Source organism: Miscanthus floridulus, chromosome 1 (assembly GCF_019320115.1).
Source record: "Miscanthus floridulus cultivar M001 chromosome 1, ASM1932011v1, whole genome shotgun sequence".
In the NCBI taxonomy this organism is placed as follows: domain Eukaryota; kingdom Viridiplantae; phylum Streptophyta; class Magnoliopsida; order Poales; family Poaceae; genus Miscanthus; species Miscanthus floridulus.
The window spans coordinates 169,796,552-169,812,406 of NC_089580.1; the positions used below are offsets into that span (position 1 = coordinate 169,796,552).

Here is a 15,855-nt window from a genome sequence, read left to right on the forward strand (position 1 = left end):
AAAGAGTGACTCGGACACGAGTAGTTAAATTATACAAGGTAGTTTGGAGTAATCATAGCGAACGGGAATGCAACTTGGGAGCGGGAAGATTATTTAAAGGAAAACTATCCGGCTTTCTATACTGATTGGTACGCTTTCCAAATCTCGGGACGAGATTTTTCTAAGGGGGGAGGGCTGTAACACCCTAGGTGTTTGGCTTCTACTAATTGCATTTCATTTCATAAACATGTGCATCATCTATCTCATCATGCCTTTGTTACTGAAACATGCATATGCAACATTTTTCAAATTGTGTATGTTTCATGCTTGAGTGTTGTGAATAGTAATGGTGTAACATGTGAATGCAACCTGAGTTTCTCATACCTTGAAACATGGCAACATGGTAGTAATATGACAAGTATAAAATAACCACAAGGTCATGAAACATGTGAAACGTGAATTGAAACATATGAATGAATTGCTTGTTTTAATTGCTTTATCACATGTGATCTTTAGAAGTGGTATAACAATTTTGTAAAAGTGATTGATTATGGTCTATTACACCTTGACTACACTTAGGTTACTTGTTGGAACATTGTTCATGTAGATCAAAATGACCAAAATGCCCTCAAGTGAAGGTTTGACTAGAATTGACCCTTGGGAGTGTCACTGTTTGACTGATTTAAAAGACCAACTTAGAAACCTTGCATGGCTGTGCACTCTTTACCAAAGTTGTAGCTAATTTATCAAGGAACAAAAGTTGTTTTATGGCCAACTCATGAAAATGTGTGGAACATGGTCAAACATGGCCCACAAGTCAGATTTCCATGCTGGATTCACACTTAGAATTTTTCTAAGTCTTTTGGCGAATTTCAGTTTCGAGTGTCCCTGTTTGGAGGCTTGTATCTTCCAATCCAACCCGAATTAGTCCAAGCTCCAATTAACAAAGTTGTTGTATTCACTTGGATCTTTAATTTTGTTAACTACACCAGGAACCAGATCGTCACGGTTTAGGAGCAATTAACCGTCAAACTCGCTCTGTCAGTCACCGTCGTTGAGCTCTGAATCGCGTTTTCAGAAAACGTTCAGTGAACGTGGCCGACCGAGTTCAGAAAACGTCCGACGCATGTTGCCACCCAGTCGCCGCTCGCCTGAGTACTGCAGGCCACGCGCCGTGGATGCCCTGGCACGGCCAGCCGCGTCTTGAGCACCCCGCGCGCCTGCCCGACGCACTCACCCGCTCCAGTTCGCATTTCTCGCCTCCCACAGCGCCGAGCCAAAGCCGTCCGCCATTGCCGACCACGCATCGCCGCCATCGTGCGCGCTCGCCACCTTGAAAACGGGTTGCCTAGTCCGTCAGTAGCCTCGCCGTGGTCTCCTCTACCTTCTCCACCCCACCGCCGGTACGATTGCGTCGTGGTAAGGGTAAAATCGTAGCTTCATCCCACCGCCGCCATGGCTGTTCTCGCCGGCGTTGTTGCTCTGCATGGACAACCACCACTGTGACCCTCCCATCCCCTCCTCTGGCTCACGCTAGGTCATAGGAACACCACCGAAGCTCCTAGAGTCAACCGTTAGGGCAGTAGCGCCGTAGCCTCGCCGGAGCCAGACATGCCGCGGCTGTCCTCCGCCGTGCTCGTCGCCAGCCCCTGTAGCTATGCCAATAGCTTCCATTTAGGGTACCACTAGATGCGCACGAGTGAGATGAACACAGTAGCACCGTTGGTCTCGCCGGAGAAGCCACCGACGGCGAGTCCCGCCGTCGTCTTCCTCCGTTCCCCTGTTTCTCTCGCTGACGCGCGGGTCCACCCCGTCAGCCGCTGACGCGCGCGGCGGGAGCAAGCTGGGCTGCGCCGCGTCTTGGGCCGCGCCAGTGCGCTTCGTGGGCCGTCGTTTCTTCGGGCCGGCCCAACAGTGGCTGTGACTTGTTTCCTTATTTTGTTTTGTTTTATTATTTCACAGATTTGTATTGATATTCAAAAATATGTATTTCCTAGTATATAGATCCAAATGATGTGGTTCTAATTTTGTTGAGTTCCTAGTATTGTCTAGTATTTAATAAAAATATTATATGAGCACATGTTTTAGAAATTTTGGATGAATAAAATAGGACTTTGAAATGTGTTTTTAGATGCATGCAAACTTGTTTGAATTTTATCTTGAGTTTCTGTGGTCCAAAAATTATGAAATTTTGTGGGTAATCTGTTATTGCTTAGTAGAATCTCTGGTTAAAATTTCAGAGCTAGTGCATGTATAGTTTTTGAGTTATAGAATTTCTTTTTATCAATGTATGGATCTTGTGTGAATTTTCATAATTTTTCTATAGATCCAGTATAGGTAAAATTTGGTGAGTAAGGTTCTTATGCTAGAATGATGCTAGGAAAAATGTGAAATCTGTTGCTTGACACTTTTCATTAAGGTTTCCTAATTATGCTAAAATTGGACATGCCACTTGTTATTTTGGGATACAGCAAGTTCTTCTTGCTCAATGGCTTTGAAATTTTTATGGTAGTCTATGTGAAGCATGAGATAGCTACTGTAATTTTTGTAGATTTTTATGAATAGTTTTGCTATATATTGCTTTAATCACTTAATTAACTAAATAAATTTGAAAAGGATATTAAATAATTTATTTAGAAGTTGGCACTATACTTTCTGATGTTTCTTAGGTATGAAAAACAAGTTGGTAAACTTGGCTTGGTCAAATTATGCTTTTGCATCATCATTAAATAATTAAGCTAGTAACCCTGTTATTTCTGGAACGGATTCTAGGTTTACTGGAAATGGATTTGGTTAACATAAGAATCGTGCTTTGCTGTTTACAATTGAATTGTAGAGAATTTCATAAGCTTTCCAGAATGTCCTCATACAAGTCATTTGGAATTGTAGAACTTTAGGTTGTGATTGAATTAAGGGACTACTTGTATGCATATGAAACTTTAAATGTTAAATTATGTATACCTTTACTATTTCTAAGTTGTGGTAATGTTCCTAGGTGTTAGGCCTTTAACCGAAGATGAGCATCTTTATCTTAGGTTATGCAAGTTAGGTAAGTTGATCTTGTTCTTTAAGTTAAGTTAGATACATGCTTAAAGTGATTTGAATAGGGCTAGTCTTACTCGGTAAACGAGTGTCCAGTGATGTTTTCGGTAAACACTTACTGTGATTCATTCATCATTGAGCATCATGTCATTCCTTATGCATCCATGATATTTATCTTGTGCATCGGCATGCAATAGGTGTACCGGAAGGAGTGACCCTGCTGGAATTCGAGGAACCGAGGCGAGCAGCAGCAGCCGACACCGGAGAGTCAGGAGGAGCAGCCTTCAGGAGAAGTGCCAGACGAGGTCGCCGTTGAGTGCCCGGACCACCGTCCTTGCAACTTTGTGAAAGGCAAGCCCCGGAGCATATTAAGCCTCCTAATTTCCGAACTGCAGTTACAGTATTATTATTACATATATTGTTGCATTAAGTTTAGGTGTTGGATGCAAACACTTGCTGCATTGGTTATCCGATCCTTGTCCAGATATTGTTACCCTGAATCCTATGTAGCTCAGGCTCGTGTAGTGCTTAGCCCTGCTTAAACACGGTAGAAGTCAGGTGATTTCCTGTCACCTGCGAGATATAGGAAGATACATGTGGCACGGTTGGCTATATTTGCTATCGTGGAAAAGAACCAGTCTTAATTTGAAATGAAGACCGGACGGAGGCTTGCCGGTTTGCAGTGACTCCAGTCTGTGTCGCTTAAGGACTGATTCTTGGAGCCTTTCCTGTTCATGTTGAACGCATGCCTCTCTCTTAGTTGGCCATGTCCGATGACCGACCGCGAAGCCGAGTAGCTCAACTCAGGCCGGGAGTCGATAAGTATAAAGTAGCGCCTCGGAAGGGAGCCGTAGGCGTGAGTCCAAGGGCAGGTGATTTAAAAGTCCTGATCGTCCTGGCAGAAGGGTAATCCCTGAGAGTGCTGGCGCTGATCGAACCCGCGAATTTGGTTCCTGAGTTGTACCAAAGGTAACCCACGGCTACCCTTGCTAAGTATGCCAGGGTGAGAGTTAGGAATACCCCCTCAGCTGAGTTGTAATTCGATTCGAGTCGTCCGTCTCTCCCGGTTAGTGAGAACTTGACGGGCTTATCTCCAATGTAGATACACTAAATAACATAATGGTTCGGAAATGATGATATGATGATGACAGCCTTATTATACCTGCTATGGTTAATATTGTTTGCTCCTAATAAGTGAGTGCTCTAGTACAGGTGCTAATCTAGTGGACAGGTAAATAATGATAAGCTTGATGCTAAGTTTAAATTGGTTACTATAATCATAAGCTCTTTTATGCAACTGTGTCAAGCTAGCCCACCTGAAAAGCCTTGCATGATCCTTGGTGTCTTTTATTTCTGGTTTTGACGGGTAAGTCTAGCTGAGTACCTTCTCGTACTCAGGGTTTATCTCCCACCTGTTGCAGATGACCAGTTCTACTTTGGTTGCTGCAAGTACTGCCTTCTCCCAGCTGGGGATGAAGACTAGACCGTTGGGCACGGTCTCTACTAGTTCTCGTACCTGATAATGCTTTTGTGGGACATGACTCAGACTTGGCAATGTATTTGAAAACTATGATGTTTTGTACTAAACTATGTTGCTTCCGCACACTCAAACTTGGTTTGTAATATTCTATTTAAACTCTGATGGATGTATCCGAATGCTTATTATGAAATGTTGTAACGGATGATGTGTTGTGTTGAATCACTACGATCTTGGTTTGTATGTCGAGAGTTGGTTGAAATCCTTCGTGATTTCCTGGACTACCGGGATTATGGGAGCTTAAGTACAGGAATTTGATCGCTTCGGTGATTGTTTTTATACTTACGTTCTTATGATTTGGTCGGTTCTGTTACACATGATGCCAATGGGAACATAGATCGAGCAGCCTTCCAACAAGCAAGATTACGACGATGTCTTCGCCGCAACACGATAGGTATGGGTGGTGTCCACCACCATCAAGGTAATAATCATCATGTGTCCGATGATCCTTATGCTAAGATTAAGTTCACAATACCATATTTTTCGGGTCATTATGATGCTGAGGGATATCTTGATTGGGAGATGACAATAGAACAAAAGTTTAGCGCCCACCTTGTGCCTGAGCATCATAGAGTTTGACAAGCTACTAGTGAGTTTAAGGATTTTACCATTATTTGGTGGAATGGGCTAGCTGCACAGGATGCTTTACCTGATTCGTGGGAAGAACTTAAGGTAGCTATGCGTGATTATTTTGTACCTCCTTCTTATCATAGAGACTTACATAAGAAATTGATGCATTTAGAACAAGGAGATAAATCTGTACAGGATTACTATGGTGAGCTCCAAAAGGGTTTGATGCATTGTAGTGTTGTCGAGGGGAACAAAGATTCCATTTGTCATTTTTATTCAGGTTTGAGGCGCGAGATTCAGGACATTATTGATTATAAAGAATTTAACACTGTCAACTAGTTGTTTCAGTTTACTATGCTTGCAGAAAAGGAATTGCAGGGGCATAAACAGCAGAGCAAGAGCAAGGTCAGCACCACATACATGCCACGCTCGGCACCATCTTCGGGGCTGACCAAGCCAACCACTTTTTGGGTGTCTCCACCAGCGAGCAAGTGACCAACAACCTCTGGAGTTTCCGCTACACCAAAGGCACCTCCCGCACGACATTCAGATTCAGGTAAAAATTCTTTGCAGGTGCCTACCAAGAGTGCCTCATCCATTGCATCGACGGGATGCACTTCGGGCATTCAGTGCCACCACTGCCATGGCATTAGCCATGTGTAGAAGGACTGCCCAAGTCAGCGGGCATATATTGCTACAGAAGATGGTTACATAAGCACCTCTGACATTGAGGATGAAGAAGACCAAGATGCAGATGAGGAGGACGACGAAGTCCTTGGTGACGAGGCCACGGCGGCCTATAGGAGCATCATTGTATAGCGGGTGCTCAGCTCATAAGTCTAGCAATCTGAGAAGCTACAACACCATAACTTGTTCTAGATTTTCTTCATCATCAACAACCGTCAAGCACGTGTCATTATTGATGGAGGTAGTTGCAATAATTTGGTGAGTTTTGATTTGGTCAAGAAGCTTGGCTTGACCACACGCCCACACCCATGTTCATACCATATTCAGTGGCTAAATAATTCTAGAAAAGCAAAGGTAACACAAACTTTCGGAGTTTTATTTTCCATTGGTTCTTATGCTAATTATGTTGATTGTGATGTGGTACCTATGCAAGCCTGTTCACTCTTATTGGGTCATCCTTGGGAATATGATAATGATGCTACACACCATGCTAGAAGTAATAAATACACCTTTGAGCATAAAGGAAAGAAAATTACTTTGGTACCTTTGACCCTTGCTCAAATAGTACAAGCTGATAGAGAACGCGCTGCTAGTTTGAATGATGTTCAATCTGAAAATCAGCAAGTTGCTAATTCTATTCTCCCACCTAAAAAGGATAAGTCTACATCTATTTCTAAGGCTGAGAGGATTAAATTGAAGGGGGGTGTTATCCTTGCAACAAAATGTGACTTTGCTAAAATTTCTGATGATGATATTTGCTATGCTTTAGTATGCAAACAAGCTATATTTTGGCTTGGTGATATTGTTAGCTCGGTGCCTCCTGCTGTCACTAACCTTTTGCAGGAGTATGAGGACATTTTTCTAGCTAAGATACCCCCCGGGCTGCCACCTATGAGAGGGATGGAGTATCAAATCAATTTGATTCTAGGAGCAACCTTGCCCAACCGTGCTACCTATCGAACCAATCCCAAGGAGACTAAGAAAATTCAGCGGCAAGTCTAAGACCTTTTGGACCACGGGTATGTACATGAAAGCCTTAGTCCTTGTGTCCTTCCTGTACTTTTGGTTCCTAAGAAAGATGGAACTTGGCGTATGTGTGTTGATTGTAGAGCCATCAATAATATTACTATTCAGTATCGTCATCCTATTCCTAGGCTAGACGACATGCTTGATGAGTTGTGTGGTTCTATAATTTTCACCAAGATTGACTTGTGAAGTGGCTACCATCAAATTAGAATGAAACTTGGAGATGAATAGAAAACTATGTTTAAAACCAAATTCGAGTTGTATGAGTGGTTAGTAATGCCTTTTGGTTTGACAAATGCACCTAGCACTTTCATGCGCTTAATGAATGAGGTTTTAAGAGCTTTTATTGGTCATTTTATGGTAGTTTACTTTGATGATATATTGATTCATAGTAAGTCTTTTGATGAGCATATGGATCACTTACGTGTTGTTTTTAATGCTTTATGTGATGTATGTTTATTTGTTAACCTTGAGAAGTGCATCTTTTGCACGGATCGAGTTTCTTTTCTTGGCTATGTTGTAACTCCATAGGGAATTGAGGTGGACGAGAGGAAAATTGAAGCCATAAAGAGCTAGCCGGTTCCCCAAACCATCACACAGGTGAGGAGTTTTGTTGGTCTTGCAGAATTCTACCACCGCTTCGTCAAAGATTTCAGCACCGTTGCTGCCCTGTTGCATGAGTTGACGAAGAAAGTGATGGTGTTTCATTGGGGAAAGGCACATGAGGAGTCCTTTGACACTTTGAAGGACAAGCTCACACACGCACCATTGCTACAATTTCTAAATTTTGGTAAGACTTTTGAGCTACAATGTGATGCTAGCGGAGTTGGCATTAGGGGTGTTTTGATGCAAGATGGTATACCCATTGCTTACTTTAGTGAAAAATTGCATGGTCCTGTTCTTAATTATTCCATGTATGATAAGGAATTGTATACACTTTTTTGTTCTTTAGAGACGTGACGTCATTATTTGTGGCCTAAAGAATTTGTTATTTATTCTTATCATGAATCACTTAAGTATCTTCGCTCTCAACATAATCTAAATCGTAGGCATACTAAATGAGTTGAATTTATTGAATCTTTTCCTTATATTATCAAACACAAGAAAGGGAAGGATAATATGATTGTTGATACTTTGTCTAGACGATATACATTGTTGTCCCAACTTGATTGTCAGATTTTTGGGCTTGAATCAGTAAAAGAACAATATGTGCTTGATCCTGATTTTAAGGACGTGTTGCTAAATTATAGAGAATGACGTACATGGAATAAGTTTATGATCAATGATGGATTTTTGTTTAGAGCTAACCGCCTATGCATTCCAGTTGGTTCCGTTCGTCTTTTGTTGTTGCAGGAGGCACATGGAGGCGGATTGATGGGACATTTTAGAGCCAAGAAGACAGAGGAGGTGTTGTCCACACATTTCTTTTGGCCTAGGATGAGGCAAGATGTAGAATGGTACATGGCTCGGTGCACATGTTAAAAAGCTAAGTCACAGTTGAACCCACATGGTTTGTATATGCCTCTTCCTATTCCTTCTACTCCTTGGGCTGATATATCTATGAATTTTGTGTTGGGTTTACCAAGGACTAAGAGGGGGAGGGATAGTATTTTTGTGGTGGTTGATCGTTTTTCTATGATGGCACATTTTATTCCTTGTCATAAGAGCGATGATGTTGTTTATATTGCTGACCTTTTCTTTCAAGAAATCGTTCGCTTGCATGGTATGCCTTCTACTATTGTTTCAGATCATGATGCAAAATTCTTGAGTTATTTTTGGCGCACTTTGTGGAATAAATTGGGGACCAAGCTGCTATTTTCTACAACATGTCTTCCCCAAACTGATGGACAAACTAAGATAGTGAATCAAACATTGTCCACCATGTTGAGAGCAATTTTGAAGCACAATTTGAAGATGTGGGAAGAGTGTTTGCCGCATGTGGAGTTTGCATATAACAGGGCGGAACATTCCACCACTAAGGTAAGTCCTTTTCAGGTAGTGTATGGTTTTAACCCTCGTGCTCCTATTGATTTTTTGCCTTTACCTACCACTCAGAGAACACATAGTGATGCTAGAGAGCATGCTAAATTCATTCGTAAGTTGCACGAAACAACTAAAGCAAATATTGAAAGAATGAATGAAAAGTATAGAATTGCTGGTAGTAAAGGTAGAAAAGAAATTAAACTTGAATCGAGTGATTTGGTATGGTTACATTTGAGAAAAGATAGATTTCCTGAGCTGCATAAGTCTAAATTAATGCCAAGAGCAGCTGGTCCTTATAAGATAATTGAGAAAATAAATGATAATGCCTATAAACTTGAGTTGCCACCCGAGTTCGGGGTTAGTCCCACCTTTAATATTGCAGATTTGAAGCCTTATTTGGGAGAAGAAGACGAGCTTGAGTCAAGGACGACTCAGTTTCAAGAGGGGGAGGATGATGAGGACATCACTCCTTCGGATGTACCCACTGATCCTCCAACCGTCATGCAAGGTCCAATGACCCGAGCTCAAATGCGTCAACTCAATTTAGAGGTGAGCTCGTTCTTAAGCGATCATTTTCATACTTTTGAGAATAGACTACTACCTAATGATGTTATCTTGCTTAGGAACATTGGAGAGGGTCATGAGGGACTTAGAGGAAGGGGTGGAGGCGTTGATGACCAGCAAGGACGTTCAACAGAAACCGGAGGCCCGGTCCAACATGATTTCGAGTCTGCCTCGGTCTCTAGGACCAGTCTGCCTTAAACTGGTCACCTAGAACGCATCCGGACTCTGTTTTTGACGATCCATATATGGTTGGAAAGATAATTTGATAATGAAGCCAATTCAAGTGGTCTCACGTCAAAAGGCCTTTAGAATCAACAGAAATCATTGAAATAAGTCAGCATCCAGAATCTGCCAGGGTGCTGCGACATCGTCTTTTGGTCCGTTGGATCATGTATCGTGTTTGGGCCCATTAGGGCGCATGTCTAGGGTACGCGATGACCCTAAGACCTTTATAATCATACGCCGCCACCATTATTAGGTCTTGGGTTTTGCTTAGATTGATCTGTCAAAAACAATTTCACCGTTCATCGATTTGTGAGACCCCAACTTCATGAGATTAATCAGTCATCTACAATTTGGTTGCTTTCTTTCTTGTTCTTGCTTGTGTTCTTCATTGCGCAGGTAGGGATTAGCCTTCTTAGTGAGGTCAACAGGATCCGTGTCTCGGTTGATAACTAGAGGAGTTGTGGTGCTAAGATTGTAGGTTCAATCTTTCGATCTGAAGCCGGATTGGTGTGTCATTCTCCGCCACAATGAAAGTTATCACTACCTGACGGAAGATCAGGATCCCCATTCCCATTAAGAAGGGTGTGAAGGTGTTCGGTATGTGGGCGAGCCCTAATGTCCTTAGGGTGGAGTGGGTGCTCTGGCTAAAGGGCATCGAGTAGGAGTACGTCTGCGAGGACCTCGCCAACAAGAGTGTCGACCTGCTCTGCTACAACCCGGTGACCAAGAAGGTCCCCATGCTCATCCACGATGGCAAGCTAATCATGGAGTCCACCATCATCGTTGAGTAAATCGATGAGGTTTGGAAGGGCGGCTACCCCATCATGCCGGCCGACCCCTACGACTGTGCTCAAGGCGAGGTTCTAAGCCAGGTTCACAGATGAGAAGGTACGTGCAAATTGCAGCTACATTACTCTATTATATGTAGGGCAGGACCTATTCTAGTGATAGGATTGATGTCTCTCTATTCTAGTGCTACGCTGCTCTGCACCAAACCTTCACCAAGACTGGGAAGGTGCAGCGCAAGGTGGTGCACGAGGCCTAGCAATGCCTCTAGACCCTAGAGACGGCCTTGGAGGGGAAGAAGTTCTTTGGCGGCGACACCGTGGGCTACCTTGACATCGTCATCGGCTGGTGCGCACACTGGCGCCCCATCATCGAGGAAGTGTCCAGCGCTAGCATCGTCACCGACAAGGAGTTGTCGCTGATGAAGGCCTGGTTTAACCGATTCCTCGCCCTTGACATGGTGAAGGCGGCCCTGCTCGAGAGGGACAGGCTCCTCACAGCCCAATTCCATTACCATGGTCGCTCGCGCGCCATCAACTCAGCGAACAATTAGTGGGTTATGTGACTGCTAGTCCTGGCTTGTTAGTTGCATGTTTAGGAAAGTGTTGGCCGTCGGCGCATAGAGATGGAGCAGGTCGAGCAAGCCATGCTCCAGCGAGCCATCTTAGCTACTTTTTCCCTTTTCCCTTTTTATTTCCTTTCTTTTTTCTTAATGTTTTTATTTTTATTTATGTTTGTTTTTTAGTATTCTTTTCATTTTCTATATGTTTTATCCTTCTACAATTTCTTTTTAGCAGCGTTGGCAAGTTATATGGATTAACTTATAACCACATAACTAATAATTTGCAACTTATGGACATAAGTTGTATTGGATAACTTATGTACACAAGTTTGTATATAATGAGTTATGTACACAAGTTATGTTTGATAACTTTTATACATAAGTTGTGTTTCATAACTTTTGTATTTCTAAGTTTTTTATAAGTTACAAGTAATTTTGTTCCTTTGTGTGTTAATAGCTTTAGTTATAAGCTAATTCGTTCTTTTGTATTTAATAACTTTTTTAAATAAGTTGTGTTTCATAACTCTTGAGTTTCTAAGTTTTCGCATAAGTTATATGTATAAATTAGTACACATAAATTTTTACTAGAATGAAATTCTTCGAAACATATTCAAGTGTGGTCTAGCTTTGTTCGCCTCTTCGCGTAGAACATACTGGTGCAGCCGGAATTCAAAATAGATACACCGTTCAGAAATTATACCATTTTAAAATAAATGTTTTGCTTTTTTCTACCTTAAGCCAGGCTGATGTCACAGCCAGAGGGAAAAAAAGGAGTAGAGGAGGGGAGTGGTTGCTCGGCGTAGTGCGGGAGCATGCAAACACAGAACTGTACCTATGGGAATGAATTTTCTTTTCCTAAAACAGAAAGTGAATGTGTTGGAATTTTGATCGCTCACCAACGAACGACTGAACGTTCACCAAATAGGCCATCCTCGCGGCCCTCAAGGCCCGCCGTGAGCATCTCCTATGCGTATGGATAATTATTCTCATGAGGCTGTCTTCATCAATGCCATATATAGCTGAATAAGAGCATCTTGATCTTTCTAAAAGTACTCTCTAAATTATCATTTAGAGGGTTATTTAAATAAAAAATATTTTCTATGTTTTGTACCCTTATCTTTGTAAAAGTTACTCTATAAATCATCATTTAGAGAGTCATTTGAATAAAAATTGTTTTATATGTTTTTGTACCATCTCTATCTTTAGAGAGTAACTTTTAGAAAGATGAGGGTACAAAACATAAAAAATATTCAAATCGTCGTGTGCATGTTCGCGTCCGATGCGTCGACAGGCGTCGTCCAGCGCAAGAAGCGTCGGGGCTTGGCGTGGAAGTCTTCTGGCCTCGTCTCCTGCTACGGCTGTGGTGCCCCGATGCAAACGACGGCGGAGGCTGCACCAGGATATGATGCATGTTTCAAGCGTATATTTCAAATGTTCTAGATGTTTTGGAGGTATGTTGCAAGTGTTTCATACAGATATTACAAAAGTAGATTTGGGATGTTGCGTATGTTTCAATAGTTGTACACATATGTTGCAAGCATCTATCCCAATGTTTCATCTATTTTTCAGATGTATGTTGCAAGTGTGTTTATGTAAATGTTGCATATGTTTCACACATAAGTTGTGTATGTTTGCAATGGTTTTTAATTGTTTTTGCAAGTGTTTTATATGCATGTTTTAAGTGTTTCATCTGTCTTTAGACGTATGTTGTAAGCATTGCATCTGGATGTTTTAATAGTAGATTAGGGTGTTGCACATGAAATATCAATAGTAGATCGGGGTGCTGCACATGAGATGCATGTGGGAAGCGGGAGGGGGCACAAATGGTCCCACGTGAGCGCATGACGCACGTGACGTCTGGGCGACGCAGGCCCCACGTGGGCCCATGAAACGTAGGCGCGGGTGTGGCGTGCTGGCACGGACACTTAGGGCACGTTTGGTTGCTTGTATTTCCCTCAGCCTGGCCCGTGTGATGCGAGTAAGCTATGTTTGGTTGGTTGTTTCTCGGTTTGGGCCTGTCCCATGGCATGCAATCATCCTCCCCGGCCTGGCTCCCGAGAAACAAAAACAAAATCCGTTTCCCGGTGACCTGGCTCGCGTTAGTCATGGGGAGCGCTAGCAGAGCAGAAAAACACCGGTCCTTGCGTGCGATTCTAGCAACCAAACACATGTTGCGTGTGGCTAGGCTCTGCTGATCCAGACATCCAAATGAACGACCACTTCATCACCGTAGTCTGGCTCCTGCGGGCCTATGTTTCATGAGCGAGCCAAGCCGTGTGGAGAAATAAACCAAACGTGCCCTTAGTGCAGGCGCGTGTGTAAAATGAATCGCCAAATCGGCATGGGCAATGTACCGCCCGACGGATGGGTATCTGAAAGGACCTAGGATGCCGCCTAGAGGGGGGGTGAATAGGCATTTATGAAAAGTAACACCTTTAAATGCGGAAACAAATAGAAAAGGGAGTTTCCAAAATGGAAACTCCAAATTAAGAGTAATATCACCCCTCATGAGTTAGCCACATAGTAAACAAGGTATAAAGAATATATCTAGATGTTGCAACCCTGCAACACAAAGTTAGAACAGAGAATAAATATTTTCAGCACATGTATAAAATACCGGACGTGTCTGGTATACATGATTTCTACAGAGCAGCCCCAAACTTGCTCCTTTCGATTTATATCTTCAAGCCAAACTACAGGTACCTACTAGAGATGACAGTATACATAGAGAACCTGCCCAAGAGCTAGAGCAACACAAAAATCAAATGAAATGTAAATTGAGACATGATATTTGTTTTACCAAAGTTCGGACTCGTTCGAGTCCTACTCTCCGTTGAGGGGGCTACGGGCGACCCAGCGAAGGTCAGCCCTAGAGGGTACCACGAAGGACACTCTAGCTGGAGTCTTTTCTGACTCCTTTTCATCCTTCCACTAGTTGATTTCGAGGCGGCGGAATCGACCGTTACAAACTTTCCGAGGCACACCACAATCTCTTAGGTGCTCTCCGGCGACGTCTAACTGTCTAGGACCGAAGAGTCCAAGAGTAATAAATGCAAATCACAAAATAGACAATATGCATAAGTGCTCAAGTGGTGGCTTTCTCTCCTTTTCAAATTCTCTCTTAACCCACAAATGGATTTTGCGATTTGGATCACACACTCACTAAGAGAGGGTTTAGGAGAGTTGGCAAGGCTCAAAAACGTGTATGTGTATCAGCAGAATCAGTAGCCTCTAAAGGTGGAGGCTTGGGGTATTTATAGCCCCCTTGGAAAAACTAGCTGGTTTATAGCCATTGCCATACTGGACACGTCCGGTATGACTTACACTGCACCAACGGTAACAGAATTACAATGATGTTGTGAGGCGTCGGAACTCCCGATGAATGCCAGAACTTCCGACTGTCGGAACTCCCGACCCTCAGCACATTTGAAAACTATGGTAATTGAGTTAAAGTATGTGAGGTGTCGGAACTCTTGACTCATTCCAGAACTTCCGACCGTCGAAACTCCCAACTCACGTTGGAACTCCCGACCCTCATGGCATTTGAAAACAAGTTGTTGGCCTCTGGCCATCCATACCAGACATGTCTGGTATAAGTACCGGACACATCTGGTATGAGCACTACAGTGAACTCTCCAAGTTAGTTAAGCACGAGATGTCGGAACTCCCGACCCACATTGGAACTCTCGACGAACCAACCCGAGATCAACAATATTACCATTGCTGGGCAAATACCGGACACGTCTAGTATCCATCTGATATTGCTAGACCAGCAAAAAAAAGTTAGCTCTTTTGTCTCTCAAACACTCAAAACTCATATGGGTTAGCTTGAGCACTTATGAAACATTACCTATCAACATGATGCATCTCTCTTAATAGTACGACATTCCTATTAACTCAAATTTAAAAGTATAATGAATTTAAACCTTTTGAGTTGATCTCATTCAACTGAAGCCATGTATTCCAATCTTCATCAACTGAGGGTGCCAACATGTTGATATTGATCCTTTTCCCTTGAGCATAGCCATCTTGAGCACATGACATGATTCCATTCACTAAATATGAATAACTCCAAATGCATCAAGTCACCTCCAACACTTTGTCCAATATAGATTTGATCCTCCACATCAATATGACCATCATAGCTTGATTAGTACCTCAACTAAATGCAAGTACTTTCTTCTTCACCCTAGCTAGGTTCTTTGGCCGCCAAGCCGTCATTTGCCCTTCACCCTTGCTTAGTATCTCGAAGCCTTTCCTTGCTATCTTCACCATCTCAAGCCATCAAGTCACATTTTGTGGTTAATCATCCATTCATTTGTATTGTTATATTTTTCATTTTAATTTAGCAAGCTTCAAATATGAGACCATTCCATATGCAATCCCTCATGTCTCATCAACTAATTTTTACCGGGCTTGCTTTCACATAGTATATGGAAATCCCACAATAAATAAGCCGTTGCATGAATTCCATTTGCATTGTTGTCTTATGCTTGAACTAGATTGTTTATACAACAACACATCATTTTGACTTCCATTAAGTACCTGTGAGATAACCTATTACCTATCCACACCTAGCATATAGGTTAGACCTTTAATCATGTTGTCATTCAATTATCCAAAACCCACTAAAGGGCTAGATGCACTTTCAATCTCGTTCTTTTTGGTGATTGATGGCAACTTGATTAAAGATTACAAAAGAATATAAACATATAAGCTTTTGGGTTCAATGATTTACGAGAGGCTCCCCCTTAATATGTGCTTATGATTAGAATTCACAAAATGACCTCAAATGTCAATTGTACATACTAAAACATATAGGAGACCCCCCTAAATCATTGCATCCGTGTGGTGCATGTGTGTGTGACAAAGTAAAACCATGATGCATATGACA

General features: G+C 42.4%; 1 pseudogene; it reads left to right on the forward strand.

The window, feature by feature from the left end:
- Window positions 1-1,590: 1,590 nt before the first annotated feature.
- LOC136467047 (glutathione transferase GST 23-like) lies at window positions 1,591-10,952 on the forward strand (annotated as a pseudogene).
- Window positions 10,953-15,855: the final 4,903 nt, after the last annotated feature.